Source organism: Equus quagga, chromosome 21 (assembly GCF_021613505.1).
Source record: "Equus quagga isolate Etosha38 chromosome 21, UCLA_HA_Equagga_1.0, whole genome shotgun sequence".
Taxonomy (NCBI): domain Eukaryota; kingdom Metazoa; phylum Chordata; class Mammalia; order Perissodactyla; family Equidae; genus Equus; species Equus quagga.
In genome coordinates this window covers 14538224-14565193 of record NC_060287.1, presented here as the reverse complement: position 1 = coordinate 14565193, position 26970 = coordinate 14538224, and positions in this window count along the sequence as shown.

The window sequence follows — 26970 nt, the reverse complement described above, 5'->3', positions numbered from 1 at the left end:
TATATGTGGGATGCCGCCACAGCATGGCTAGTGAGTGGTGTAGGTCTGCGCCCAGGATCCAAACACAAACCTGGGCCACTGAAGTGGAGCACATGGAACTTTAAACACTCGGCCACGGGGCCGGGCCCTTGTTATATGTCTTACTTGTACATGAGATCACCTTTCTTCCTCCTCTTTGCTCCATGAGGTCAAAGAGTTTTCCCTATTTGTATTCCCAGTGCCTAGAACAGTGCCTGGCACATTGTGGGCGCTTAATAAATATTTGTTGACTAAATGATTGAAGGAATGAGATGTATTTAATTAAGTTAATTTAAAATGTAGATGAAAGAAGAAATAAGCTGTGGAGGGGCCAGCACCATGCCATAGTGGTTGAGTTCGGGGCACTCTGCTTTGGCGGCCTGGGTTCACAGGTTCAGATCCCACATCCCACAACTAGAGGGACCTGCAACTAGGATATACAACTATGTACGGTGGGGCGGGGGGCGGGGGGGTGTTGGGAAATAAAGCAGAAAAAAAAAAAAAGATTGGCAACAGTTGTTAGCCCAGGTGCCAATCTTTAAAAATAAATAAATAAATAAATAAAGTACTCAGAATACAAAGTGCTTTATGCAGGAATAGAATATCATTAAAAGAGGTTCTTAAGTATATGTTTGTAGAAATTTGATAGGAAAACCAACACTATATATGTCTGATATTGTCTGGCCAAGTATTTTAGATTGACCTGCTGAGTTTCTACTACATTTTTCTGGTACTAATAAATTTTATTTTATTTTGCTAGGAGAAGGGACCATAGCAAGAGGGAGAGTTATTCTCATTGCATGGCTAATTGTTCATGTATTAATTTTTCAAAAAAATCAAAAATAATAAATCAGAAAATAAACAAGGCTCTGAGATTAGGTGCCTTACAACACTTTTTCAGTTGATAATAAATTGGTGTATAATGAGAAAGTAAGTAAAATTTTGAAAGAAAAAAGACAATATATTTAACATATTTTTCCTCATACTATAACATTGAAAATCTCAAAGATTGACTATATAATAATAAAAAATTTACAATTCTACATTTACCTTGGTCTCAGAAGTCACTGAGCTGTGAAATGAGCAGAAAGCAAAGTCAAGAAGAAGAAGGTCAGGTGTCAATTTTGCTGCTTCCCCAAACTGGGAATTGAATGAAAGCAATTGGACCATATGACAGCACAGGGCACTACACGTAGAATGAGAATGATCAAAGAAGGTGGATGAAATGATGGCCCAAATTTTTACCTGTGATATAATTTTGACCACATTTGAGCTCGTGGAATAAAAGAAACACGAATTTTAGCATAAAGCTATTATGTCGTCTTAGGTTTTATGTTACTCAAGAAGGGAAATTCATTCATTCATTTCATAACAATTATTCACCAATATGTCAGAGGATAAAGAAATTGAAAGCAATTTTAATTCTGACAATATGCCAGGCATTGTGCTCTTGTCTTTGAATAGAAAACTATTACTAATCCCATTATTGGTACAGAAATTTAGGCTGAGAGAAGTTCAGGAGCTGGTGCAGAGGACTAGAAACAGGATTGGAAGTCAGCTCTGTCTGACCTCAGAGACAAGGTCTACTCCTAGAGCATGCTGTACCCTCTGCTCTGTGTAGCAGCATTGGGCTTGATGTCAGGCAAAGAAGGATGGCCACATTAAAATATCGACTTCAAAAGCTTACGGTTTGCTAGGGAAATATTATAATCAATATGATCTAAATTTCAGAAAGATATTTAATCATTATGTTCTTGTAGACAAGATTGCACGGTGTCAGCTTAATAAGAAAACAGACAGGCAAAGAGAGAAACGAGGAGAACTTAAACTCACAGAATACTTACTCTATCCCAGGCGTTTAACTAACTTATCTTATTTAATCCTAATAGTAGCATTTCAAGCTTCACGATGTGATTCTGTTTTAAAGACCAAAACAAAAACCAAAAAACAAAAGCTATAGATAATGCACACAAGTAAACCACAAAGCAGTTCATTAAGTCAATGGGCACATTGCTTTTTACTCCATCAAATGTGTAAATGGCTGGATGATCATTCCTACGAGTGTGGGACCAACGGGCCAGCAGTCAGTGAGATCTTTCTAGAAGCATACTGCCAGATTTTGTCTTTTGCTTTGGTACATTTAAGAGTTCATTAGTCCCACGAAGAGTTCATTAGTAGGAATGGAGGAGAGCTTAAAGAGGGTGAAGAGGGAGACAAAAAAATTGCTTATTTGATAAAAGAGTCAGGACCTGCTTAGAATCAAGAGTCAGAACAATGATTCCAATCTAACAAGATGAAATTTAACAGGAAAGATTGTAGAATTCAACTATAGAATTTGAAAAACAAAGCTGCAAGGGAATAGCAAGGCACAGTAGACTGAGCATGAAAGACAGTTTTTAGTGGATTTCCAGTTCCACATTGGTTAGTCACATGATGTGTGAGGAAAGGGCAAAGTATCTAGTGAAAACTTCAGCTAAATAAATAAAGACAGAGTGGCCAGAACAAGGAAGGTAAAAACTCCATGTTCATAGGCCTTTGTGAATTTCTCATGAAACATTTATTCATTCAAGGAATGAGCCTTCCTGTTATAGAAGAGACTCATGCATTCTGAAGATGTTCTAAATCTATGATTTCTGAGGTCTTTTGCAACTCATAATTGTTTGAAACTCTTATCCTGTGGGAAATTCTCTTCTCTTATTATTGTGATGCTCACCAACATTTAAAATGTTACTTCTGCAACTCTAATCTATAAGCAATTCCTTGTTCGATTTCAACCCACTCTTCAATCACTCTGGATTTACGTGAGGTCTGAGAAAGGAAAGTCCTACCGCCTGATAATCTGTGCAGGTCAATTTGGGGAACAGACTTGTATTAAAGCCTATTTGTCAGTTATCATCTGAAGAAGATGAATGACTTAACAAGGATGATAGCAAGATGGGGTTTTCTTTAAACGTTATATAGGCTCATTATGAGTAAAATATTTAAGAGAAATTAGTTTCATCTTTAATCCTGTATAGTGGAACAATATTTAAATAAAAAACAGAAACTCTTTCAAGTCTTTGCTCAAATGTCATCTACTGTGATCACCTACCCTATTAAATGTTACAAACATCCCCTCCAAATCTTCTTTCTTAGCTCTTATCATCTTCTCACAAGGTATAAAATGTACCTACTTTTTTCTGTTTATTGTTTATCGTCTGTCTCGTTCCATTAGCATATAAGTTCCATGCGAGCATGGTTTTTGTCTGTTTGTTTACCAAAGACTCTCAAGCACATATGAATAATGTGTATAATAATTATAATATCACCCAACACGTTTCAAGTGCTTACTACGTGACAAGCAGTATTCTAAATGCTTTACTTATTGTATTTGTTACGATTCAGTTGCAGAGAACAGAATCCACACTCTGTATTTTGAACCAAATGATTTATTACAAGGTGCTAAATTGCTTACAGAACCACTGGGAGGACTGAAAAAAACACCCTAGGTTGAACTTTCAGGAAGAATTCATAAAGCCACACTTCAGGAGTAGGCCATGGAGGAAACCACCGTGCTTCTACAATAGGAAGCTGCCTGGTGAACTGGGAAGCTTCCAGTATAACAGCTAGCCCCAGAAGCACGTCATCACGAACATAATGTGTTAGCCACCAAGATTAGTAAACTGACAAGATCAGAGTCATTACCAATGACTACAATTACCACATCTACTGCTGCCCAATTTAAGACTGTCTCTTATTTGCTAGATTATCCACTCTCAAGCAGGGACTCATTCTCTCTTTCTGCACTTTTAATATTGCTCATTTCTTCTCCTTTCTACTCATTTGCTCTCTGTTCCTCTTTGCCGTAGACTGACTTTTCCATCTCCAGTCTGCCTATAAGAAACTATAGCTTTAGACAGCCTCTGAATTTTACATGTCCCAACCCAGGTACTCAGAAAAGTTGAAATGGTCTCAATCTCAATTTCATAATCGAGGAGAAGGATATCAATTTGGTAAGATGTTCACCACTGACGAACACTCATCACTGTGTTAACAGAGGCCATATGGTGAGTGGGATTATATCTTACCAAAGTGCCAATATGAGTGGAGGGGAGTGGAAAGGGGAACTTCCAAGGCAATAAGACACAGTGGTATATAGACGAAACACATGATGTCTACACAACGACATTTGCCAAAAACCGCCCAATACTACTTAGTGAAGCCACAGGCTGCAGAGATAAAGTTTAGCACACCTTCAAATAGAAATACTTGAGATTTTGACTTCTTTTTTCTTAAGATTATAAGTAGCCTAGCCCTTTCTCTAAATGACTTGACTCAAGCTTACCTCTTGACACTAAGTGGCCAAGACTTCTACATGCTTCAAGGATAGCACTAACAATGTAATCTAACCCAGGAGAGGGTCACAAATATAAGGCATTTGACTGAAAAAAAATATTATTCCTATACATTCCTGAGAAGTAAAAATTAAAACCATCTTTGGGAAATAGAAATTTAAGGGCTGGGCAAGAAATAGAAAAGTATGCAATAAATTCTTTCAATTTACGTAGACAATTTTTTCACAGAAAAACAACCTTTGTTCAAGAATTCTTTCAAATTTTCATAGTTATTTTAAAATTTCTTCATTGCAATCCAGTTGATTCTTAACTAATCATTCATGTCATTTATGAGTTCAAGGGTTGAGTAGCAAAATGCAAGGACTGGATCCCAACTGGATCAATTTTTGAGTTTGTTTTCCTCTCTATTTTTTCTTTACTTATAAAAAGCACTGAGAAATAACCCTATTTTTCTTTTAAATGATTTTGGAAGAGACAATAACCACAATTGATATCAAGAAACACAAATAATTCATGACTTTAGGAAACCAATCTCCACATCTGCTATGTGCTGCCGTCTCTGAGGATTAGAATGATGCACTTGTCTTTGTTCAAGTCCTCGTCTAAAGCTGGACTGTATGAGGGCCACCAAATAGTTAATATGTGAAAGCATTTGGTTTTAGTGCTTGAGGTTAATATAAATTATATCCAACGCTGAGAGCTAAAAGGCTCAACAGCCAGCTCAAATATCCTAGGTAGGAAGTTCATGCAATCCCACACAATACTAGATGGTTTTATCAACCATCACAATGACTCTACCTTAAACCCGACCCCGGTACATCCTCAAATTTCATGAATCCTACCTGTGCAGCCCAGAGTCCCATTTCTTCAGCCTTCCAAACATCCTCTATTAACACCTAAAGCTTTTACACTCTCAGTTACTGCTTAATGGATTTTACAATGATGAATCTTGTCTAATAAATAAAAATATATCTCTGTGTGGAGGCAGAAGAAATGTGATTTTCCTTGAAACAAAACAACACATAAATATTTTCAAAATGTAGCTTGTTTCCTTATATCTTGTACTCTACACTAAAATGTCTAATATGTGAGCCTCTGTCCCTGAAATAGCTACTATTACAGATTTTAAGGGAAAATTATCAGAAGTGTGAATTATGTGGTTAACACATAAAATGACGACATCTATAAATAGAATTTGGAAACATGTTCTGAGCCTTACTTTGCCTTTAGAAAACTATTTCATTGCAAACTACAGGGAGAAACTTCTCTATAACATGGTTTTACAGACGTTGCTTTAACTTATAGCTTCTATTTAAAATATAACAGTAAAAATTGGGAAAAAAAGGATTCTTTATGTATTAAAAGTAACTCAAAATGAAGTTCTTTAAAAATACAATAGAAAGAAGAAAAGCAATGAATGGACTTTGTAATACAAATTCCAAGGGCAATTAACAGTCAGCTTGCTAAGATATATTTTGACAAAGACTTTCACCAAATCAGACTTCAAAATTCAAAAGAAATATTCTTGATTCATAAAGACATCAGAGAAAGAAAGAAATTTAATTGTATGGTTTCCCTAGATAATTTCTATTTAGCAATTATTCTACCTAAATATCTGAACTTATATACCAAATCAGTGTCACTGAGTGGTATTTTGGAGATAACTGTTTCCTGATAAAGTTCAAAGATTAATATATATTCACTCAAAAAATATACCGTGAGTGGGGCTGGCCCAGTGGTGCAGTGGTTAAGTTCTCGCGTTCCTCTTGGGTGACCTGGAGTTTGCTGGTTCCGATCCTGGGTACAGACCCATGCACCACTTGTCAGGCCATGTTGTGGTAAGCTTCCCACATGTAAAATAGAGGAAGATGGGCATGGACGTTAGCTCAGGGCCAGTCTTCCTCAGCAAAAAAGAGGAGGATTGGAGGCAGATGTTAGCCCAGGGCTAATCTTCCTAAAAATAAACCCCAAAATCCCTGAGTACCTATTGTGTGCTGGGCACTTGTTCTAGGAAACAAGGCCTTACACAGGTAGAACAAATATATTCCCTGGTCCTGTGTAGTGAGGGAAAATAGATATTAAATATTCACACATACATGAAATACATATGACATGTGTACGCGTGTGTGCCTATGTGTGTGTATAGAAAAGGTGAGTATTTTTTGTAAAAGTTTTGTTTTAGGCACGTGTGTGTGTGTTTATGTCTGTGCATATCTACTGAATGATGATGCAAATACATTCCTTACTGTGATCAAAAAACACAAAGCTGCTGATCTAGTAAATGAATGTAGCTAAATATGTTTGCAGGAGCAAGATCATGAAGATTAGACACATTATGAATTTCAGGCAGACACCAAATGGTTTTAAGCAGGAGGCAACATCATGATCATATTTCCATTTCTGAAACTTTGTTTGGATGTTGTGTAGAGAATGGATTATAGAGGAAGATGAGCAGAAGTAGAAACACCAATGAAGAGGTTACTATTCAAGCTGAAATGATAGAAGTTAATAGAAACAGTAGAGATGGAGGGAGGGTGATGAATTCCAGATGCATTAGGGAGGTTGAGACGAAAGGACATTGCTAAGAGATGCACACACACTGAAATAGACACACATACATGCGTGTGCACACACATTCCTCAGGAAGGAAAGGAGAGAGGAAAGCAGAATGATAGGAAGTAAAAAAGGGAAGAAAAATGGCAAATCTCAAGCATCATACTTCCCAACTTTTTTAGGGTCATTGGACCACAGCCAAGACCATCCATAGTAAACATCCTCTGGCTATAGAGGTGTAATATTAATCATCAGCTGTGGAATAAGCACAGCAACAGAATTCTTTTCAATTCTGTTGGAAATTACTTATTTTGCATCACAATGTAAATATCTATCCTTTCATTCCATTAAAGATAGTGGCGACCATAGTTTTGCCACAGCTCTCTCCATCCCAGACAAACTCACACAGTGAAAAACGTTGCTTGCAAGAGAGTTAGAAAGAAAAAATGACAATATGAATAACCACTTCTATTTTCACAGTTATTGATGTCCTCACTACAGATAATAGCATCAAGCCTCAAGAAAACACAGGACAAAACCCAAAGCTATTTCCTTTTCCATTGTCTTTGAAAAGAGAATCCAAAGAGGGGCAAGGAGCCAGACTTTACCAACTGGGAGAAAGAGGAGCATTAGAGGGAGAGATCTTCCCAAGAATTGGGCCTAAAAATTGTACACTGATTCTCTTGCTCTAAAACTATGCATGGATTTCAGGATTTGAGATGGGAGGGGTCTTGACTGGAAAAATACTGAGATACTGATTGCTACAACAATTTTAAGGAAAAGTGATGTACTCAAAGAAAAATTTCAATCGTATTATGTAACCAAACAACGTGTGCCGGGTATTGTCACCAGTAAGGCTACTAAACTGATTTTTCATAAGTGGCTAAAATAAGCCACTCAATTAGTGATTAAGACTGGATTCTGGAGACAAGCTGTCTACATTAATCCTCTAATTAGCTGTATGACCTTGGGCAAGTAACATGTTTCTAAACCTCAGTTTCTTCATCCTTAAAATGGGGATAAAAATCGTTGCTCCAACATGGTTTGTTGTGAGAATAAAAGAGGTTCATTCATAAACACATGGTTCATTCATAAACACATAGTCTAGTGCTCAGTATATAGTAAACACTCATGGAATGTTAGTTATGATTAGTATTATAGTTATTATTTTTATCAAAATAGAATATGACATTTGTTCATTCAACAAATACTTATCAAGAATCTGTGATTGGGAAGAGAGCTAAACAATAAGTTTGCCTTTAAAAAAATATTTAGATATGTTTACTAGGTATGAATTGTTCTGTGATATCAGCAGAACAAGTAATGTATTCTAAATTATTTTTTTAAAACAAAATTAACCTCAAATCATAACCACAATAGCTGAGTCTGTGGGAAGTCCATTAGTGATCCAGTTCTTGGGCTTTCCCCAACCTCCCTGAGATTGTACAAGATCATAAAGAATCTCAGGCCTGTGTGGTCCGGGAGCTAGGGAGGCCCACAGTTCTCAGACTACAGGTCTCACTACTGCCAGTACTTGACCCAGATCCATTGTCACTTACATTTTGCCAATCTCAGCCTGGAAGGCCATCAAAGACAGGTACACATGATGTTATGTTAACCCCATAATGGGTTCTGCCATCTCCATGATACCTTATTCAAGCAGGTACACATTGCTTCTAAACACCTAAAACCTTTCTTTACCCGCCAGCCTGGAGAAATTTATATTCCTCTTCTTAGTAGTGGGACTTCTGTTCTTCACTTCTGGAAGATTCGCCTGCTCCTGTTCTATGGCAAGATGGCTTAATTCTCCTTCAAGAGCTAAGAAATTCAAAATCAAAACCTGTTTGGCGTTTTCTCTCAGGTGGCCTAGCCTGTCCCACAATTCCTTTTTTTCCCCCATGCTGGAACATAAAAGTGCTTTTCACTTCTCTCTGGGAGTGAGGAGAAGGAGAGGTGAGCACCCACCTAAAATGGGTTGGGAAAGAGGGAAATATCGTTCTATTCCTCCTGAGAAGACAATAGTGATGAGCATCAAAATGCAAATATACTGACGGGAAATCTTATTTTAAAACAACCATTTTTAATGCCTTTGGAAATGTCACATTCATATGTAAAATAAGGTAGTTATGAAGAAGTAAGTAAAATAGTGTGTGTACAAGAGTTTAATCAATATTAAAGCACTAAATAAACATTAAGTATGTATATATGGCTAGAGTTCTTTACTTCCTTGATAACAGAGCAAATACAGTAACAGTCAAAAGAGAATTTTACCAAATTGTTTCCACCAAATCTTCTGAAATCTATCAGAGAAATACTGATGTCTAAAGAGCTAAATGATTTGGAAAGAAAAAGAAAATTATCATGCTAAATATATTTGAACGTGGAAAACTATAGTCATGTTTCACAGATAATTGTTCCTATCATTTTTTAATTATTTTTTTAAATTCACTATGGATGATTTGGGGCAACCTAAGAATAATTAACTTAAAAATATATTGTAAATGATAAATAATATCTCTTAGGAACTGATATTTCCATAGGGTACATAGTTTGTACTCTTTGATTAATAATAATAATGATAACAATAGCTAACATTTATTGAGTACTAACCATGTGCCAAGCTCTATTCTAAGTACTTTACATCTATTAAGACAATTAATTCTCACAAAACTCCTATGAAATAGGTCCTTATATTTCTCCTTTTTACAGATGGCAATGTGCATGTGCAAAGGCAGGGAGGAAAGAGCAAGCAGGAAGTACCTCGTGATGGCCGAAGAATCAAGTGCAATGTGGAATAGGGCATGAGATGAGGTCAACAAGCGATGATGGGGCCAAGTCATAAAGATGTACAAACATTTCTAATGACCTTGGAGGTCACCTTGAGGGAGTCATTGAAAGATTTTAAGCAGGGTGGAGACATGACCAAATATTCACATTAGAAAGACCGTTTTTACAGCTACATGGATAACACATTAGAGGAGAGAGACATGGATGCAGAGACACCAGTTATGAGGATGTATCAATTATAAGGCATCTCTCACAAAGTGTAAGATGGATTATAGTACAGGAATCGACAGTTTATGAAACTTTTTTATAGGACTTTTATTTCTGACCAAGATAACAAGAACTGAATTTGCCTTCCCAAATTAAAAAACTAGAAAACTAGACAAAATATATACTACAACAATTTTTTTTAATATATAAAATAAGAGGTAATGCAGGATTGTGATACATAAGAGAAGGGAAACATTCAAGGTGAGCCTTAAGATTGCTACAGTTTACAGCTCAGAGGTGGTTTCCAGGCCAAGAGCAGGAAGGATAAACCCAAAGGGAGCCTGGAACTTTCTCCAAGTTGAGGCAGCGATTGAATTTGGAGAGGCCAGAGAGGCTAGAATTTGCACAAAGAGTTACATGCCCAGGGAGATATGGAGTGTGCAGATGGATTCCCCTTGAGTTTTTGGCTAAGTACTGATCTATGCACTCAAAAGAGGAAACTATCAGAGACTAGAAAAAGAACCCCACAGAGGATTAGGCAAAATAATTCCTAGAGTTCACAGAGAGCTGGGAATAAATTGTGTTTCTGCCAGCTAGAGTGAAAATTCCTCATGACACTCATGACACGGGGTGGAATTCTCAGATTATCACCTTAGTCGTGATACATACTGGTCCGAGAATAAAGCATCTAACACAGCTTAAAAGCATACCTAGGTAGGATCCAACTGATTCTAAGTAACTTAATTCTATGCCAAAATAAAGATGTACACTATTTAAAGGAGTGCAACAAAATCAAGGCACAAACAATATAAAAAGAACAATATTTAACATGTGCTGTGGACTGAATTATGTGCCCCTCCTCCCAAATTCATCTACTGAAGCCCCAAGCCCTAATGTGACTGTATTGGGAGATAGGGCCTTTATAAAGGTAATCAAGGTTAAATGAAGTCATAAAAGTAGGGCGCAGATTTAATAGGACTAGGGTCTTTATAAACGTCAGAGGAGACAGGAAAGCTCGCTCGCTCTCTCTCTCTGCACACACACAAAGATGCCATGTGAGCACACAGCAAGGAGGCAGCCATCTGCAAGCCAGGGAAAGAGCCAAAGAGCCTCACCAGGAACCGAGTCTGCCGGGCCTTGAACTGAGACTTCCAGACTCCAGAATTGTCAGAAAATAAGTTTCTGTTGTTTAAGCCACTCAGTCTGTGGTATTTGGTTATGGCAACCTGAGCAAACTAATACAGCATCCAGTAAAAAACTGCCAAGTGTGTAAAAAAAGCAGAGAAATATGACTATATAAAGAAGAATAGAAACACACTCATAAATGATGTGAATTTTAGAACTATTAAAAAGTACTTTATAATAGCTCTATAAATATATTCCATATGTTCAAGAAGATAAAGGAAAAGAAATGATAAATCTTATAATAAGAGAAATGGAAGATACAAAAAAAGACATGAATGGGACTTCTAGAGATGGAAAATCCTATATCTGAATGGAAGTAACAGCAGATTACACATTGCAGAAGAAAAAATTAGTGAAATTGAAGACATGGCAGTAGAAACTATAAAAGTGAAGCACAGAGAGGAAAAAACTAAAAAGAAAAAAATTAAATAAATGAGCAGAGAAGTGGCCTGTGAGAAATTATCATACATTATACCTCGCATGTCACTGTTGTCTCAGAAGTAGGAGAGGTAGAGGGAGCAGAAAATATTTTTTGAAGAAATAAAGACCAAAACTTCTGAATTTGATAAAATTTATCAACCCACAGACTCACAATGCTCAACAAATCCCCAGTAAAGAAAAACACAATTAGCATAACAAAATCAAATTGCTGAATGTCACTGAAAAATTGAAAATCTTAAAAGCAGCCATAGAAAAAAAAGACATATTACTTACGAAGAAACAAAGATAATAATTACAACAGAGAGAAATATTTAAAGTGCTGAATGGGAAAAAGAAACTGCTAATCTATAATTCTTTACTCAGAGAAAATATCTTCAAAACTCAGGAGAAACTAAGACTTTTTTCAGAAAAACAACCACCAAGGTAATTAATCACCAGCGGAACTACACTACAAGAAATCTCAAAAGACGACCTTTAGGCAGAAGGAAAGTCCCACCAGAAAAAAATCAATATCTGCACAAAGGAATAAAGAGCATGGGGAATGACAATCAGGTGGATAAATATACATATTTTTGTCTAAAAAGCAATTTAGTGCTTTAAAAATATATTGTGGTATTTGTAGCATATGGAGAAATAAAATGTTTAACACAAATCACACAAAGGATGGAGCTGGGAAATAGAAGTATGCTATTGCAAGGTTCTTATTATGCACCAAAAGTGGTATAATATTATTTGAAAGTAATATTATTTGTAACATAAAGATCTAAATCCTAAACCCTAGAGCAAACAGTAAAAAATAAAACAAAGAGATAAAAACCAAAAGTGAAATAAAAATAATTCTAAAAAATTACTCAATTAACCCAAAAGAAGGAAGAGGAAAAGAGAAAAACAGAGGGGAAACAAAGAACAGATGGGTCAAGTGAAAAAAAAAGCAACATCATAGATAGAAACCTAACTATAATAAAACTATATTGTGTCAATTGTCTGAATACTTCAAAGTAATGAAAAAGCAGACATTATCAATTGAATCAAAAAGCAAGACTCAATTATGATATTGTCTAGAAGAAACTAACTATAAGCATAAAAACAAATATATTTCAAAAACAAAAGGATTAAAATATACTATGCAAACAAATTTTTAAAAGAAGCTTGAGTGGCTATAGTCGTAGCAGACAAAACGGAGTTTATAACAAGGACTATAATTTAAAGAATTTATAATGATAAAGCAATCAATTCATCCACATATATAAACAAGCCTAAACATGGACAGACTAATGATAGAACTTTAAAAAAAATGAGGAAAAATAGATAGAACTTAACATCATTTTAAGCAAAAACAACACTTGTAGAAATTTGTGGGATGCAGCTAAAGCAGTGCTTAAAGGAAAATGTATAGCACTAAAGAAGATATAAAGTCAACGATTTAAGCCTCCACTGTAAGAAACACAAAGTCAAAAGACAAATTAAACCCAAAGTAAGGAGAAGGAATAATAATAAGAATAATAAAGGTAGTAAATAATAAAATAAAAATAATAGGAATAATAAAACTATGTTTAAAAGTCAAGAAAAAGAGAGAAAAACTTACAGGAAATTAAGGAAACCAAAATCTGGCTCTTTGAACAGAGCATTAAAAATTAATAAAGCATTAACCACACATATCAGGAAACAAGAGAACATACATAAATAATCAATATCAATAATGAAAGAATGGACATAAATATAGCTCCTACAGAAATTAAAATGATGAGAAGGGAATATTATGAACAAGCTGTATGCTGACTGACATCTTGGAGGAAATGGACTAACTCCTTGAAAGAAACAAACTACCAAAGCTCCTTCAGCAAGGAATAGATGACTGGAGAGCCTTCTAACTATTACAGAAATTGAAGTCATAATTAAAATCCTTCTCAGAAATAAAGCTCCTTGCCTAGATGACTTCATAGGTGAATTCTACCAACAGTTAAGGAAGAAATAATACCGGGTTTACACAAATGCTTCCAGAAAATAGAAGAGGAGAGAATACTTCTCAACTCACTTTATGAGGCCCAAATTCCCTGATATGAAAACCAAAGACAATATTTAAATAAATGAATAAATACATACATGTATACATAGAATAGACCAATAAGCCTCCCGAACATGGACCTAAAAACCCCAAACAAAACATTACAAACAACACCCAGGGGCTAAACGTTCTAAAAATGACTGACAATAAAATTTTAAGGATATGGAGCCATTGGTGCATATATCGTGGGAAGGATTGCAAATGGTACAGCCACTGAAAAAACACTTCGGAAGTTACTTAAAAAGTTAACCGTGGATTTACCAGCAATCTCATTTCTAGGCATTTACCTAGGGTAAATAAAAACTATGTCCACACAAAGACTTATGCAAGTACGGTCTATTTGTCTATCTTCTTTGGCGATGTGTCTGTTAAAATCTTTGCCCACAAAAGCTTTATTTCTAATTGCCCCAAACTGGAAACAATCCAAATGTCCATCAAGTGATGGTATACTCATTTAACACAGAATACTTCTCAGCAATAAATAGGAATGAACTATTGACATCTCAAATCTCAATGGCGTAGATGAATCTCGAAAGCATTATGCTGAGTAAAAAAAAGCCAGACATAAATTACTACGTACTGTATGATTCCATATATATAAAATTCCAGAAAATGCAAAACTATCATGAGAAAATGCAGATCAGTGCTTGAGAGAAGCTGAAGGTGAGTGGAGGGGACTGATCACAAAAGGACACGAGGGAACTTTTGGGGGTGATGGAAATGTTCTGTCATGATTATGGTGTTAGTTACACAGCTGTATGGATTTGTCAAAACAACAAAATGAACGGCTAAAATTTGAGTATTTTATTGTATATAAATACTAAAATAGAGCTGAGTTTTAAAAAGTCTCTGTACATAGATGATCCCATTTAATTTTTGTAGTGCCTTTATAGGTTAAATGTTATTACTACCATCACATGTTTAGAGAACCAGAGTTTGACCTTAGTTATATGGCAACTACATGGTGGAAACAGGACCAATCCCTTTAATATGCTGCTTACATCTGCTCTGGGATCTAAATCAAATGTTTAAATTAAGTTAAATGTCACCTACATGCCACTGATACAAGAGACAAAAAAAGGAAGACTAGTAATCCAATTAAGATAAACCTTTTTTTTTTTGGTGAGGAAGACTGACCCTGAGCTAACATCTATGGCAATCTTCCTCTATTTTTGTATGTGGGATGCAACCACAGCATGGCTTGATGAGCAGTGCATATGTCCACTCCCGGGATCTGAACCCGTGAACTCCGGGCTGCTGAAGCAGAGCATGTGAACTGAACCACTATGCTTCCAGGCAGACCCCAAGATAAATCCTATTTTTAATGCTGCCCCGGAAACAACACTATTCTATCTTCTTAATCATTTTCTATCATTTGCATACAAAAAAAAAAAAACAAATATATGAATTCAAGGAAATTTATACAATATATAAACCATCTATTGCAAACTTCCAAATTTCTCTAATTTTGTTAAAAATATACTCTGGACCAAATAAATAAATTCCTTCCTTTTTTCTTTCAATTACATACTTGCTAAATAAAGAAAAAAATGTGGTTTGTCTTTCTCTTTTTAAACAAACCAGAGACACAGTTTAATTATATTCTAAAGTACGAAACAGAAAGGGAAAAATTTTCCTTTCCTACAAATCCTGCTAAGTCTATTAAAAGATTATACCGGAATGATTTTAGCACAAAGAAAGTGAGATTCATTTATAACATGCGGCTGCTCCCAAGTGTCAGTAAACAGGCCAATAAAAGGCATTTTTGAGTCCTCCTAACATTGTCCGTTAGTTCCATTTATTAGGATTACCTTTCTTGAAGTTAACCTGTCAACCTAAGGTATTCACCTCTTCTTTGAAGAGCAGCCCGCTTAGTTCCCAGGAAAGCTAAGTTCCACTGTTATCTGAAGTGTCAGAGCAGAAAACTTCAAAGGGAGACAGCTGCAGAACACATCTTCACAGCTCCTTGATCTCAGGGCTGGAGTGTGTACATATACTGCTAAATTGTCTAAAGGGAAATTTAAAGTTTACTTTGCAAATGTTTAAAGGTAATTTGTTCTGCTAAAGGTGAAATGGGGAGACCGTTAGTCCAAGAGATAGTATCCATTTAGTGTGGCTCAATGCCAACATGTTCAACTTCAACCCAGACCTATTTTGAGAAATAGCTGTTAAACATACACTATTATATAAAAAACACATAAAACCACATTTATCAAAGAGTACTTATCATTTGGAGATAAATGCTAAAATGTGTAAGGAAAAAATGATATGATGTCTGAATTTACTCAAAAGTAATATAAGAGGAAGGCATTTCATGGGGTTATGGACAGGATGGGACTGGCCACCGGTTGATGGTTGTTTGGACTCAAGCAACAGCTACATGGTAGTTTAATATACAGTGACTTACTTTTCATATATTCAAAGTTTTCCATAATAAAAAATAAAATATTAATACTGCTAATAATAAAAGCTACATTTAAAAACCACTGTTTATGCCCAAATGAAAAAGTAGCTGTGTTCTAAAGCTCCTTGGTAAGCTAGCTATTGGAAACTAGACCACATTTTTCATTTAATGCAGTGTTTTATATACATGATGATTAGGAGCCTGAGCCAATCCACAAAAACCTATAAATTTTTATTTTTAATTTACTAATCTCTATGGGTTAGCTCAGTTATGGATTTAAAAATCTTTTGTGGGCTGGACTTGGCATCTAACATCCCCATATATGTTCTTTTCATGCAGTGATATATTCCACAGAACTGAGAAAGGAAATTTAGCTGCCCCAGATACATGTATTCCAAACTATTGTTCATCGGTCTTGCCCAATGACCATATAATACAATATATCATTCAATTCAACACAGGCTTTTAATGAAAGGAGATGCTATCGGGAATTACCAGACGCCGTGCTTAGACTGGGTCCAAGCAAACCCGGATGTCTATAAGATAAGCAATTAGATGTTCTTATGTTGAAAGAGCTTATGTGTCATAGAAACTTCATTAGTTTTCTAGAGCCACAACACTAATGTTTTACAAATAAAATCTGAGAACTATAAAATTATAAACTGATCTTTTAAACCACAAATTAATGTAAAGGTTATATTACAAACATAATATAAAATACTGTAGATTTTTCCTTCTCTTCTTATAAGGATTCTTCTTATAGATTATATTTGGTGGCTAAAATAATCCTACAGGTTCTGGATAGTTTTCCACATTTTAGTCAAATTAAAAACTACTTTATGATAGTCTAATTTCATGACTTTTGTACTTTGAAGTAATGACCTCTCTCACTCAATACTTGCTTGACAGAATCTCAGTTATGGCAAGGACTGAGCTCAGTCAGAAAAATAAAATTAAATTACAAAACCAAACTTCATATATTCCCTATGTTAGTCAAGAAGGGCCAGGCTACACTATGTAGCAAATGAACTCTGAAATTTCAGTGACTTTTGACATAAAAGTACTTCTTCACTTAGTACTCAGAATATTTCACTTCACTCTACTTCACTTCGGTATAGCTCCTTAGTAGGCAGAGTCTCAGGAATCCAGGATGTGTCCGCCTTGGGGCTCTGCTGTCTCAATACATGGTCCCCACTACTATGGCTGGAAGAGTATGGGGAGTGGGCACACTGGCTCCTCGAGGCTCTTCAAGGAAGTGACTCTGGTGACGTGATCACACTCATTGGTCAGAACTAGTCAAATGGTGTCACTTAATTTCCAGGGGATATGAAAACTCTTGTTGGGGCTGGCCTGGCGTAGTGGTTAAGCTCTCAAGCTCTGCTTCAGCGGCCTGGGGTTCATGGGTTTAGATCCTAGGCGTGGACCTATGCAACGCTCATCAAGCTATGCTGTGGCCACATCCCACATACAAAAACTAGAAGAGGATGGACAGAGATGTTAGCTCAGGGCCAATCTTCCTCACCAAAAAAACCATTTTCAACCAAACAAGTAGCTATTTCTATAATTTATCTACTCAAAGTAAAACAGTAACATTTATGATGCTGTTTCATTCACTGCCCTCCTCTCAGCAGGATGATGTCCAAAAGACCATAAGTGAAATAAATGATTTGCAGAGAAAAAGCTGTGCACAAAGGTCTTCAGGAGCCCAGTCTGATAGCAGAGAAACAAAGATTCGTGAAATTATTCTAAACAAAGTGCCTCAGGTTATACTCTAATCTCTCTTTCAGGTGTTCTACATACAGATAGGCAAAAAACTCCTTGCAGCCCTCTCTGAAAAAAATTCTTTACATTTTGAAAGGCGGCACTCAGTCTCTTTGGTGAAACATTTCAAACAGTCACTTAATATTTGTTCATTATAAACCTGTTCTGAGGGCAAAAAAAGGCTTTGCAATCTATGATTTGCTGTATTAACCGTATTCAATTAAAATGAGAGAGGACTAATGTGGGGAAAAGAGCATTTAAAGATCTAAAGATATGATTATTTAAGAGAATTTGGGGTAATGACTTCGATGGAAAGATAACTGCGTCCCATACATTTAGTGATGATGTGAATTATTATTGAGTGATAATTAAAAGACTCAATCTACGACTTATGCATAAGAGATTGTGAACTAACCGTCTTCGGAGCTCTAATTTTGGATTTTTTTCTGATATTTATAAGGTAATACAGGCAAGCCATTTAAATTCTTTTCTGGGTTTACAATATCCTTATTAACGAAAATCATATTCTCTTTTCCACAATGCATTAAAAAAAGACTGTATCTAACAGATAAAACTGAACTAATGAGGTAGAAACTTGAATTTAAAGTTAGCTTTCTTCTTTAAATTCTCTTTTCTTTTCTTCTAAGGACTACGTAATTGGCAGTCCATACAGCTCTAAATGCCTGTGCCCCACAGCTCCTTCTTAAGAAAGTAGCCTCGGGCGGTTCTTCTCAATTAGCTAAATCTTGGGCCACGTGACCCTGGCCTGAAGAACAGAAATTAGTGCTCAAGGCAAAGATGGCTATGTATTCAGGTAATCATGTAATTTATCCTCCTAATTGGGAAAATTCTGAGAGTAAAATGGAGAGCTATTATTAATTTCACCTGGAAAACAGGCAAAACCTTTGATCTTTTACCTTGACCTTTCTATGTATGAGCTGCCTCCAGTAGGATCCAATCAGCTTTAAGGAAATATAGTCAAAGACTCTCCATAAAGAGTGATCTATGTAAGATTACAGGGAATTGACTCAACCACTTCTCTCCTGGGGAGTAGAAAAGTGATGCCAAAAAAGAGGAGTAGAGGGCAACTTCGGGGGCTGTTGGGGGGCGGGGGGTTGGCTCAGTGTTGGCCTGAAGTTACCAGAGCTGTTAGTCCTGGAAAGCCTGCTGAATCCTGAAGGAAGGAGTCATTGTTCTGTCCTTCCATAAGCTATTAGACATTCAACCTTGCAAGCACGAATGCAGCCTCCTAAGCTACCTCACTTCCTGGTTACCCTTATCACGAATACCACCACCTAAGAGAATCTGACAGCACCTCCTCAGTGCAATGTTAATACACCGCCCAATGCAGACTGCCATTATCCTCGGAATTTCAATGCTGAGGAAGAGGGTAGGTGGCATGGGACAGGAAACATGAGCAACCAGGTCACCATCAGCTTTGGGCTAAAGATTAGGCTTCTAGTAAGTTGGAAAATCAAAAGTGTCTTACTAATAAATTTAGATGCTCATGTAAATGTATTATTTGAATATTATTCAATTTTTAAATACTTCCCATGACCAGAGCAAGTAATATTTTTACCAGGCATCATAGAGACTGGACTAACCAATAATTCTACAATGTCTTGAACACAGGACACCAAGTGAGAGCAAAGTAAGAGATTGAAAAATAATTTTAAAGTGTAAAATATGAGAAAATGGCATTCTTCTGAAAGTTTTATAAGTAATCCAAATATGTGCTTAAATATTGGATTGAAGATTGTTGGTTGAAACTATTAGAACAGAGATTTGATCTACTGCCACCTAGTGGAGAATTAATTTATATTTATTTATTAGCTGCTAACGAAAACAAAATAATAGTCTAATTTCAAGTTCTAGGGAACCTAAGCGATTATCGCCTCCAGTGGCTTCAGTCTCATGGAGCTCTCAGGCCGTCACCAAACACCTGGGGCACCACCTGAAGTGTGAGGGGGTGAGTGGGTAAGGCTTTACGGTCCCATCCCTAATCCCACAAAAGCTGTGGAAGTTTTATCTATTCTATATTTTAGGCTTCTGACTCAATGTTATTCGAAGAAAGGACTCCACTTCTAACGAGGAAAAAACAAATGTTGAAAGACCTTATCTGGTCTCATTTACATCATTGTACCAATAAACATTGGTTTTCCAATGTCACGTAAATGGCCAGCGTCATAACTAGCAGTAGAACTGAGTTCTTCTGATTCCTATTCTCATTCAAATAATTTTGGATTAACTTCAAGTTTAATAAACTTCAGGCCCAGTACTCAAAACACAAAGAGCTTATTTCATTTAAAAACAGATTATTTCCTTGATCTTACTTAAAATAACTTGACTCTACTACCTTCCTTGCACCACTAAACCTGAGTGGAAACAGCTCAAAATAAGTTGTGGAAATGAGATCACGGATGCAAATTGCAGTGACACTATGTCAAATACACATTTAGAGTTAGTCTAGAACACTCTAAAAATAATAATGAAAAAGTGCTTGTGAGGGCTGTTTCCTCTCTTCTCCCTCAGATTCGTTTAATTTTAGAGGTGAAAGAGATATCATAAATCACTTAATAAAACTATCAGTTTCTAAATCATTTTATGTTTTCTAACAGATAAAACTGTCGATTCTGCTACGATAGAGAGAAGTTACACTACTTGTCTCAAGTCAGTTTGACTGTTTGTCCAGCTCTCCTCACCTCCCGTCCAGCAAGAGGACAGGTGAGTGAGAGATAAGGAGGGGGTAAGTTTATGGGAGACGGGTGTGGTTGTTTTGTTTGTTTGTCTGTTTATGATGGGTGAAAGTTGAACATTTGTGAACGCTAAGAAGAAAGAGATGGTTGAAAGAGAGATGATGATAAAGGAGAAAATTAGTGGAGCAAGTTCCTTGAGGATGTAAGAGAAAATATAATCCAGAATGCATGTGGAGAAAAGACATACCACTCCTCAAAAGTGTGACCCCGTGTCTGCGTCTCTAATAGCATTGTCACTTTGGTATATCTCACTTGAATTTACCACAAAACAATTTTTTTTTTTTGAGGAAGATTAGCCCTGAGCTAACATCTGCTGTCAATCCTCCTCTTTTTGCTGAGGAAGACTGGCCCTGAGCTAACATCGTGCCCATCTTCCTCTACTTTATATGTGGGATGCCTACCACAGCATGGCTTGACAAGTGGTGCCATGTCCACACCCAGGATCCGAACTGGCAAAGCCAGGGCCGCCGAAGTGGAACGTGCGCACTTAATCGCTTTGCCACCTGGCCGGCCCCAAAGCAAATATTTTTATCAAATGACATTTAGGTATTCATACTTCTAAATTTATCCTATACCATCTCATTAAAATTTATAAATTTGTAATTCAAAAATCCAGGATTTTTTCTATGTAATCTCCTTCTTTCATTTTTAATCGAAATGTACATTCCTCATATAATATCAGATAATATTATGCTTCTTTTGGTGTTTAAAAGCAAGATATAAAATTGTTTATAAAGTGAAACTTCAATATTATTCCAAAGATGTATACATTTTTAAATAGCATTTGTGTGACCATGGTAACTTATATGGAGTAAGTTAGCTATACATTTTAATTTTCTTTCATATCTTTCTTGAATTTTCAAAATTTCTAATGGGAAAATATTACTTTTATAATCAGAATTCTTTTTAAAAAGCAAAATAAAAGAAATCTTGATTCTTTTTCTGAGTCTGCCACGGACTACTCTGTGAACTTGGGCAAGTCAAACGCCCCTTCTTTTCCATACGTCCTGTGCCCGCTTGAAAAATAAGGGAATTAAACTAGATCATCTTAAGCTATTTGAAGCACTAAATGGTCCTGATTTTATGATACGATTGTTAGATTGTTCTCATTTTGAATAAGTATGCTTTGGTATACAAATGGCTGATTATTTCTTCTATGCCCATAAGTCATTAAAATTTTAAAATATTCATGGGCTTTATGAAGAGCTGAATTAACCAGAGAAGGTGCTTTCTCTGAAATCATTTGAAAAGCTCCAGGAAGCATTTGAAGAGATGAAGTATATATGTTGGTTATGTTGTAGAAAACGACGATAACCTGTCCTTCTCAGTGAGAAAAAATAAAAGTTTTCAAAGCCAAATGAAGTAAGTTTTCCATGTCCATTTACGTGTTGGGTAGAACACAGGAAGATATCAAGACTATGAGGAATTTGATTTTCTGAGCTTCTTCTTTACTAAATTGTGACATAAAACTCATGGGCAACTGGCACCATCAACTCCAGGAGGGGCTTAGAAGTCAGGTAAGCTATTGAGCGAAGACAAAGAACCTATCCAATAGGAATTCATGGTAAAAAGTCAGCCTACATCATGGAGTAGTCTTACCAAGAACAGCTGCTTTTTAAATGAAGCCTTCCTTTCGTCAGAGAAATTTGTATAAGAGAGCCAAAGCTTATCAGTATAAATTAATAAATATATTTTATTACTCTACAAAGGACTTCTAGAACAAAGGCTTCCTGAGAGCATGGGACTCTGTTTGCTTTACTGCTGCGTCCTTCACTACTTATAGCAGTGATTGGCACACAGATAGTGCCAATATTTGTTAAATGAATTCACATCCTAGGCTCCTTCCTGATACTTGTGGAGACCAGAGCACTAATGAAACCTGATGTTCAAACGAGAGAGTTTAATTCAGGAACTACTCATTGCGTGTCTAACACATGTCGACAAAATTGCCTATCACTGTTGCAACCATACTTTCAAAACCAAACCTCTGTTTGCATGGTCTACAAGGTACAAATAACTTTGTACAAATGTTGAAGACAGCAGATCAGAATATCTGTTATTGAAAAGATAATTTTACCAAAAACTTCAGGAATTAGCTCTATATTATAGAATGGCCACATAATTTCTATCCTAAAATGAGTCACTATGGAAAATGGAAGAGGGCATCCTCAATAACTACCCTGGGGTATCAAGCATTAAATAGAAGTGTTGCTGGGGAAACAGGGTGTATGGCCTCTTTAACAGACTCCATGCTGAAGTCTATATCTAGTGAAAGGATGTGTTTCTACAGTGGCAAAACCCCAGTCACCTCCAGAAAATCCATTATTAAATAACAGAGCTAAAAACATAACTCAATTTAATGTAATTTTTAAAGAATCTGAGACCACCAGGGCTAGCATGGTAATGGCAAAATTTGACTCTATTGCAAAATGAACAGCTTTTAAGAACTGAAAAGCTAAATAGATCCTAATGCACAATGACACTGACATTCAACACTATTTTTGGTGGTGTTTAGTGGGATGTTAGCTAATTACTGTTTAAAAGGAAAAGGGGGAGCAGGACTTATTAAAATATAATATTACTATAAGGTATCCAAAACCAATGGGTAATTTCTTTGCTTTTCTTATACACACAGTTTAACCAATATCTACACCTACAAGATGTCATGACAAAGTTCATTTAATTACCATCCTTATTATTGACACCATGAAAAAATATGGATAGAGCTTGAAGGAAGTAGTAACAAACCTTAATAGATGAGGGGACAGCCTGGTGGCCTATTGGTCAAGTTCATGCGCTCCACTTTGGTGGCCCGGGGTTCACCAGTTGGGATCCTGGGCGCGGACCGACACACTGCTCATCAAGCCATGCTGTGGCGACATCCCACACACAAGAACTAGAAGGACCTACAACTAGGATATACAACTGTGTACTGGGGCTTTGGGGAGAACAAAAAGAGGAAGATGGCAACAGATGTTAGCTCAGTGCCAATCTTCCTCACCAAAAAAAAATACCTTAAAACAAAAAAAACTTAATAGATGAGATAAAATTATAGACCATCATAAAATTGGCACATGGGAGTTCAAATATGATGCTCTGTGTGGTATCATTTGCCTTAATGATACTCCTGACAATCAGTTGCACCTAAAATTCTGTATGCCTCTGAACTTCCCTCTGCATCAATTACTGGAAACACTTTCTGATTCTCTTCTCTACTCAAGTACGGTAGGTCCTCTGGAGAAAGAGAGAGAGAGGTTCTTGCACCTCCTTTTAAAATGCAACTATCTTTATTCTCAATCATTCCCAGGTTAGGATAACAATCTGATTTAATTAACTGGCATTCACACTCCTCTCAAATCAGTCAAATTAATGGGGGTTTTGATTTGAAATGTAAATAAAAGCAAGCTTATTCTCTCATCTGTAGAACACATAATACTAGAGGTTGTCCCCTTAGAGGTTGACATTTTATTGAAATCATGTTGCTCTTATTGACATTGAAACACATGCTCAAACAGGCTTTACAAAGCCACCAGAGAGAGTAAACATACCATTATTCCACATGTCCCCTTATTTACCCCACACAGTTGTCTTTCTTGGTCATTATTATTAATAACTATCCCTATTTTATAATAAGAAAAGTGAGGTTTAGAGAAGTTACATGGGGTTCTAATCCAGGTCTTCTGGTTAGAATCCATTTCTTTTCTTCTTGAGCGTACGATTCCTATAGGAAAGCCCTCTATGTTTCAGTTATCTGATTCATGAGCCTTAGACACTTGGACTGTGGGTTAAGCTTCTGGACAGAATGCCACTGACTAGGTCATTCGTGGGTACCACGGTCTGAAATATTAGCTCTACTACAGAGCTCTGAAAAAAAACAAAGTCAGTGGTTTCATGCATTTTTGCATGTGTCTTAGGACATTTGTTTTTCCTGACGCATCCAACCAGTAAGGGAAGAAAAAGTAGAATCAATGAATTAAACACTGTTAGTTGCTAGTAATTGTAAAATCATACTGCTATCATTGAAAGATTATACAGTCTTTTTAAAAAGTTGGAAAATGAAACCAATATTTGGTAGAATAAAACTGATAATTATATCATAACAACAGTTTGATAACTTGTTCAAATAAGAGAAAAAACTGATTGAAGAGGTGGAGCAGACTCAATAAACAAAAGTATTTACACAAGCCTGAACACATCTCTATTATAGCACGGAATTACACCATGTTGATATTTATTTAAATACACACACACACATACTCCCAACCATCTTCTGCACTTTGAAGAATAAAGACTACCATCTTTATATTACCTTCCTTTGCAAAATACACAGAATTCACAATCTTGGAAGGTAGGTACTACTGTACAGATGAGAAAACCAAGGCACAGAGAAGTTACGTAGCTGTCCCAGGTTATGAGTGTAGTCAGTGACAGAGTCTAGGTTCAGATGCAGGCATTTGGCCAGAGATTCCTGTGCCCCAACCCTTCCATCCTGCCCCGGAGAGCTAAGTCATCACAAGACATAATGGGCGTTGTTTTCCTCATTATCAGCTCTGGTTTTCATTGTGTGAAAATAAACATTCTGGAAATAAACATCTTAAGCACTTTGCTAGTGATGTACTTTCTAGGGAAGTTCAGAAAGCAATGAGAGAAGCTGCTACATGGACCTTGATTCTTGCCCACAAATAAAAAAATTGTTAATAAGACTGAAGTAACAAAGTCTTGGGAGGAAAAAAAATAATTATCAAGTTCTAATTGCAGCAGAGGATAATGTAGGGCACAGGCAAAATCACGATGTGACCCTGAAAACTGCTAATGAGCCTGGAAAGCGCATCAATGAGCCCAGTGTCTTCTGAGCACAGATGGTCCTGCTTCCGCCTGCATTTGTTAGACCTTCCAACGAGCATCCTCTTGAGTTCTAGGTGTCAGGATTATGGAAGAACCACAGATAAAGTGCAGTAGACTCAAAAGAGAAACATAGAGTTCAAAATTATTGCCTTTCTAGATTTTTTGAGGAGATGGGACCATAAATTATACAAGACTAAACACTTTAAATGTAATTATGTACTAATTTATACTGATATGTAGTATTTCCATTATCAACATCAATAACACTGTTGAACTAGAGTTCAAGAGGCTAGGTTTATCGTCTGCAGAGTTTTTAGCATACAGTAAGCACATGACATGTTTGAGAAAGAAATGGTAAAGAAATTGAGGAAGAACGTGGACAATGATTCATCTGGAAAGGGAAGAAACTACCCACACTTCCATTTTTCCCTTTGCCTTTGCAAAATTAAACTGATTCAACAACTTGTTGACTATGTCCCTTAGTCCTTACCACGAGGTAAAAACTAGAAAATGTAGCGTTAAGTATAGGATTTATTAGTAAAGAGCTGCAAGACTCCTCTCTTTCAGCATCCCATGGATTACAGTGGGTTGCAGACACGAGATGTGTAACCAGGACAGAGACGCTAAGATACCTTAAACGTCTGGATAGTCAGGATCTAGTGAGACTGTTAAGTGACATTCTGTAATTGCCAAATCAATAAGCATTAATTTTCTCATAAAACAGGTGACATATTTAATAAGCCATATATCTAGAGGAAAGAGGAAATGGAAACATTTAGTCTAATAATCATTTTTAGTAATTCAGACTTAAAAGGCACTTTAATAATATCATGACCTTACATTCATCTAGCACTTTACTGTTTCAAAATTGCTTTTGCGTGCTCTACCTTAAGTGCTCTGAATTCTTGCATAAATAGAAAAATAGAAGGAAAATATGAATCTAGATATTATAGCTGGGGCCATAGCTTTCAAGCTGATTTACAAAATATTAAGGTAAAAATGTATGTGCACATCTAAAAAAATGAACCAGATAAACTATTTCTGGATGTAATATATGAAAAAAATTTTATTCTTACAGCCAAACAGCAAACTCGCAAGTGCTGATTATTCAATTTGAGCCCAATGATTAAGAATATGAGATCTCAAGTCAGAATCTTTGTTTTCCATCCCAGTTTTGTTGCTTTTCAGTAATGTGATTTTGACAAGTTCCTTAACCTGTCTGAAACTCAGTTTTCTCATCTGTAAAATGAAGACGATACCAATGGATTGACTTGAGAATTAAATGAAATAACGCCTGCATATGGCGTATAACTCATCCCCAGTGGATATTAGCCGTTAACCCATATCCTTTTGTTCCTCTTCTTGTGCCAGCAACCTGTTATACAGCAGTGCCATTGTCCACTAACAGTGACATGTTATCACCAATGTCATGAAAATACTCATTAAGCTCCTAAACGTACTTGATATTGCTCTTGATATTGAGCATGTTTTAGGGACTAAGTAGAATAAAAAGCTAGAATATTTAAACTTCTTAGGTTGGATTCATCTATTCCTTTGCCATCTTACAATCAAAAACCCCATAGTGTTATTGCATAAGCATAGGTCCCAAGTTAT